The 6,111-nt window shown below is 34.1% G+C and overlaps 2 protein-coding genes across 5 annotated transcripts in view; both read left to right on the top strand.

Annotated features, from left to right (window-relative positions):
- Nucleotides 1–6,111, top strand: part of LOC137640261 (pseudouridylate synthase 1 homolog) — a 130,905-nt gene that overhangs the window by 37,243 nt on the left and 87,551 nt on the right. The gene's annotated exons all lie outside the window — the stretch shown is intronic.
- The window catches only part of LOC137640260 (uncharacterized), a 30,611-nt gene continuing 27,320 nt past the window's right edge, over nucleotides 2,821–6,111 (top strand). The window contains exons 1-2 of one of the 2 annotated variants that reach the window (XM_068372851.1): nucleotides 2,821–2,907; nucleotides 3,356–3,459. The gene's annotated coding sequence lies outside the window, so the exon portion shown is untranslated. Of the gene's footprint in view, nucleotides 2,908–3,343; nucleotides 3,460–6,111 lie in introns of both variants that reach the window. The other variant, XM_068372852.1, reaches the window with a different exon arrangement.

Below are 6,111 nucleotides of genomic sequence, written 5' to 3'. Positions count from 1 at the left end.
TAATTCAATTTAGCTTAGACTAATAACGATAAAAGAACTGTTTTCATTATTTTACACACCTTTCTTCATATTTTTTTGATATTAAGATAAATTATATCTACTAACATTTCTGATAACTTGCTCTTCCTCTTTCTTTCTTTTTTCATTTTTTTTTTTTTTGGATTGCGTTGGTCAGGCTACGCAGAATGGCAAAGGGTATACAGTATATGGTTTATGAAGAGGTTTCCTTATCCAATATCTCCAATTCAATCTTCATTTTCAAAATCAAGACGTCTGTTTCATCTGTAAATGATCATGTTCACATTGCTATTGCGTCACTTGAATATTATACTTCTTTGCTATATTATTAATTTTTCTGTTTCTTTGTATCTTCACTGGGCATATATCCCTATGGTTTGTAGCGTTGTGCATTTCCAGTTATAATAATGATTTCGATAATATCAATGGTAGGCCCAGTAATTTCAGAGAGGAAAAAGTACCAGGCACTGTCCTCGGTCTTCCTTTAACTACTAATTCGAATTAAAAGAAAAAAAGTGGGGGGGGGGAGTCAGCAACGGTAGTGCACTTACGCAGGAGGCTGATTAGCTAAGCAATGGTCAAATTTCCCTATATGAACTCTGTGCTATTCTTACCTATTTTGCCCAGACTCTCGTTTCCCGTATATATTAAGGCCCTTCCATTTCAAGACCTCTCTCACACCATCTATATTGCAAACCTTCCAAGTAGCCTACTTCGCCCGCCTCCCATCACCTACCAATATACTCATTAGTTTGCACACTTTAAACATATATGAGACTAAGGCAGCTGATTTTTATCTCGCTTATACGCCAAACCTGGAACACGAGAGTATAGAAGTCTTAGCCCATACATAAAAGATTTAGATATTTAATATCCAAATCTACTTGCCTTCAGAAAATTGATCTTAGTACAATAAAAATATTTTGATTCTTCAGCTGGGGTTTGATTTTCCCATTTAATTACGATTTATGATATATGTATCTGTCACCCAAATATATGATGATAATGTATTGAATACTGGCGTGGAAGAAAGCTTTTAACAAAAGTATAATTAATGCAAACTGAAGGTAGGTAGGCCTATATTCGTATGACTTGCTTTTGTGTAAGTGAATAGAAAGAGTTTACTTTTACAATGGAATTGGAAAATCTATGTGCTTTGAACTTGGAAGTCCATAAATTCAAAGCCACCTTGAGAGTAGGAGCTCTTCTTAATTCCAAGGGGTGGGGTTGACCATGAGTCTGAAAATTAATATTTTATGTCTAGAGATCAAGATGAATGGCTGAATAAGAAAACTAGTATGTAATATATTAGCATCCTACATGGTTACAAGTACAATGATAATTGAACTGCATTATCAAGCTATGAACAAGTATATTGACAATGAAAATTTCAAATGCATAGGCCTATATCTCAAAGTGAAGGATATTTTCGTTCAAAACCCTACCCTATGTCATTACTAGGCAATTTCGATGACATAGGTTGCTACATATATGAATAACGTCTTTATTTTCAAATAAATATTATAGCCTCATAGCAATGAATAGTTTTATATTCCTAAAATGGATAGTTACTTAATTGATATCTTGAATGAGAATCTACTGGTTGTTAAAATTTTGAATCTTGAATCCAGAGGAATTTTTTGTTATCAAAAATCCCCTCGCTTCCTTAGGATTTTTTTTAAAAAGTGGCTCCACAGAATAAAATGACTTATACATTACAATTTCAAGAGCATTTTTGTTTTATATTCAGTTTCAAATGTTTTCGGTAACAGTTGTTACAATGTTCCGCCTGAACTGACATAAAATCTCGGGAATTAATAATCTTAACAGTAAGATTAATTATGCAATAATTAACAATTATCCATGATGTTTTGATGAGCAGCCTCCACTAAATAAGTAGGAAAAAAATTCCCCCTCAGTGAGAGTGACTGATGTTAATTTCCAAAATCATGGAAATGTATATAACTGTCAGAGATGCAGCTTTATGGGTAAATGCCCCACTGGGATTTTTCAATATATAACAATTCATTCATTTTATTAATGAATTATTACGGAAAACTTAGAAATTATGTTTCATAGATACTTTAGTCATTATTACTACAGCTTTTTAAATTGTCAAAGTCGGATAAGATTAGACTAATGCACATTCCAATTATTTAAACCAATGAAATCTATATATAAGCGCGCTGAATCATGGTTTTCCATGTAACAAAAAGAAATAAATAGAAAATGAATGAAATATGAAAGAACCAGCTGTTTTTCATGTCTGTAATGTGTTATGGTTATGTGTGTTTTCCGAGCATGTGATTGGTCATCTGTGATACACTTCTCTCTGATTGAATACTGAAAAGTGGAAAGAAGAAATAGAAAGTAAAGTGAGCTTAGAAATATATAGAACGTGGAAGAAAGAAATTAAAGAAGAGTTACTTCATGACAATACATTTGTTTGTAATATTTTTTAGAGCAAGAACTAATACGTTAAAACTAAATATTGTAAATAGACACAATGGGGGAATGTAAACTGTAATTTTTGTGAAAATGAGGAGGAAGATTTGATGCATTTTTTGTTGTTTTGCCAGGAATATAGAAAAGAAAGGAATGAAGTAATTGAGCTACAACAACCATACGAGCAAGACCTAAAGAAAATAGTAGAACTATTTTTATTTAGTGAAACAAATACAGAAAAGGAAAAAAGAAGTATTAAACCTGATATGGCAGAAAAGACAAAATAGTATAAGAAGATAAACTTTGGAGGCGCCGTTGCAAACGCTATGCCTCACCCCAGAACCTGAACTTGAAACTGGTTAGTTGTCAAAAAATGTAAACAAACCTCAACATCTTAAAAAAGACTGAGTAAAGTGACTTAGTTATACTGAATGCTAAGCTAAGGTAATGCGCAAATATCATTTAACAATTTATACTGATAGAGTAATTTGATGATTACCTTTTGTTCTTTGGAGTTAGAATAATTATTGTAGATGGAACGACAGAGAGACATTTCGTTAATTTTTCAATTGTGTGCTTCACTACCACATGTACGTTAATCTGTTCAGTCTAAACTAAGCTGTTTTCTCTAAATTGGGTCTTGAACTGTGATGACTTGGATATTTTGGATAAACAATGTTAAACTGGAAAGTCTTCAAAACATATGAATCATTTTGTAGCCTACCGTAGTAATTAGCTTTAGGGAAGAATCCATAATAGTAAGATGCCTTTGGTTATTCTGGACATTTATTTGTTATTAAGTGGAAACCACATATTTATTGTATGTCTTATATCTTGGTTTATGCATTATTTACCAAGATTATTGTTACAAATGTTATAGTTTTATTTTCAGATTCCCGTTTCTAGTGGCCTGGAGCTATTTATAAAGTTGATGTATGGAACAATTACTTGGAACATTATTGAGAAAGCATTCTTCGGAGATCATGCAGAATACCGGTAAGTAGCAGAGAATTAGATGGTGAGATAAGGTGAAGGATAATATGGAGAGAAGAGGTTTGGTGGAAGGCATTGGAGAAGGCACATCAGATAACTGACCCCTTAATGTAGGGATAACAGTGGGGAAGAAGATGAAGAAGAGTATGCCATACTCAGTCCGAACCCAGTGTAGCTTAATAAATGCGTGGTGTATGTATGATAGCGGCCATCTGTATATATTATTATGTCTAACTTAGAATACGGCAGTGTAAGGGGGGTTGCAGGGGGCCGTTAACCCCACCGTTAGGCTATGTAAGGACACAGCTTGTAGATTAGGTCAGGGGGGAAAGTTTAGGTCTGTTGATGTCCAATTTTAATGAAAGCGTGAGGAATTGGCCGCTGATATACAAAGGCTCCATAAATGCATCTACTTAGTTGAGGGTTTTACTTTTGAACCCTCATGACCATCCCAAGTCATGTCCCAGTCCATAGCTACCCGATACCTCCCGATTAGCTGACAATTCTGCATATCCCAACAATAATTGATTGCATGAATTTACTGTAAAATATGTAGGCAGTTTTGGTGTTTGAAATTTCGACCTAACTCTTGGTTCCTTATGATAAGATAGGATTTATACTCAATGCAAGTTAAACAACTAACTTAACCTAACCTTACCTAGGTAATGCATTTTACTTAGTCAAGGCCTTAGCCTCTGAACCCACAGTACAGTACCTTGCCCCATCACCTCAAGTCCCATTTAACCAAATATGTAATTCATAAATCTATCCTTAAAAGTACTGTACATGAAGTCAGCATTTTCACCTTGATTTACCTATAATTGTTGAAGTTTGATACTTCTAATCAATTACATTTACTTGTGGAAGGTGTTGGCCCTTCAGTATTTTTTTTAAGGTGAAAATCTATTGCTACAAAAGTATATTCATATGCTTATTTTATAGAAGAGATTTGCCTTCCTTTGTGAAATTCGCTGCTCTTGGTTTTCAGAATCTTCACAGGCCACTGAAATATCGTAATACAGTACAGTAGTACCCCGGTCTACTAGTTTAATGTGTACTGGGGCAAGCTCACCAAACAATATGCTCATTAACCAAAACTCGATGAGTTGTACACTTCTATAAGTACACATATACACTAATTTTTATTGGACCTTTAATGTAATTTATATGAAAAATTATAACTCTTAGCATCACAAATGATTACAAATCAATAACTTACAATGAAAAAATAAATATTGGTAAACTAACTCGCAATTTACCTTTGAGGAGAATCGTTGCTGGCATTAGGGAGACGAGAGAGTAGGAGGAAGAAGAAGAAGGGGTTACTTCATGGAGGCAGAATTTCCCTCCATGAGAACTTCTGGTAAAATATCAATTCTCTCTTTTGAAAAATTTTCACTACCACGAAGTGAATCACCTAATTTATGCTCTATGAGCACTTGTTTATCTTTATTTTTACACTTGCATTCAATTTTAATAAGGAGCCTATCCAAAAATGACTCCTTGCCTTTCCTTTGAAATTGCATGAAAATGAGGTAAAATCAATGAGCATAGTATAAGCACTGTAAGTCTCTATTGTACTTGTCTACAAAAATTCGCATAGCGAAGGGAATTTGTGCTTGTAAACTGATTAGAATTTTTATGCTCATGTTCCAATTTTCTCTTATTCAGAGTCACATGCAGGTATGCCGATTTGAGCACATTCAGAGTCACTCGTAAACCGAAGTGCTACACTAACTTTATGTTCTGCAGATATCTAATAGATTCATCCCTATTTTCTGGAACAGAACTTATTATATATATTGTAGAATGACGAAATCACATCTAAACATAAAATTTTGTCACAAGATTTAAGATATGTCATGAGTTAACTCTCAGCTTGAAATCATCTGTGGTTACTGTGTGGATACCTTGTAGGTCGCAGAATATGAAATGATAAGAATGCTATGGGTTGATAATACAGTACTATTATTATCTATGTACAACCTTAGATGTAAACAAGCTGCCTCATGAGACATGACCTATCTTGACCATGCATACACTTAACTTCAGATGAAGGACTGCACAGTTTTGCATCATGTGTTATATAATATAGATTGCTTAAAAAACGAACGTTTCCCCATCTTTTTTTCTTTAATTCTAGATCAAGATTTGCTCTACATTTAGAGGGTTTTCCATATTTTTGGCTTGTTCCATTTTGCTATATTTGATATTCTGTGTTCTGCAAACAACTGTGTGAGTTTTAGAGGAAAGAAGAGCTAAAACAAGTGAACTGCAAAAACATAAATGATGAAGAATGCATAACCCACAATATTGCGTATCTATTTACCCTTAGCAGCCTGCTAGGTTTATGGCTCATGTGTACAATCGGTAACAATCACCATGGAAAGCTGTGGCAAGGTCAGTATCAGGGATGTATCATTATCTAACCCTCCCAAATCTGGACACCCTCTGGGGTTCTTCAGACTAAGCTTATTTAGTCCTTTAAATTATACATGGGTACTGTATATCTTAACCCAACTAAACCTACGTCAGGATGGCATAGCATCTAAGACAACCCTTGATTTACCTTTATCAGTTATTGGTTAATTTAAGTTTTGGGTACTCTGATTTCGTGCTTGAATGAGTTTCATTTTCTGTAATTCAGTGTTTTTA

This window comes from Palaemon carinicauda, chromosome 4, assembly GCF_036898095.1.
Source record: "Palaemon carinicauda isolate YSFRI2023 chromosome 4, ASM3689809v2, whole genome shotgun sequence".
Taxonomy (NCBI): domain Eukaryota; kingdom Metazoa; phylum Arthropoda; class Malacostraca; order Decapoda; family Palaemonidae; genus Palaemon; species Palaemon carinicauda.
The sequence above is the reverse complement of the archived record's forward strand: the minus strand, read 5'-3'. Positions and strand labels throughout refer to the sequence as shown.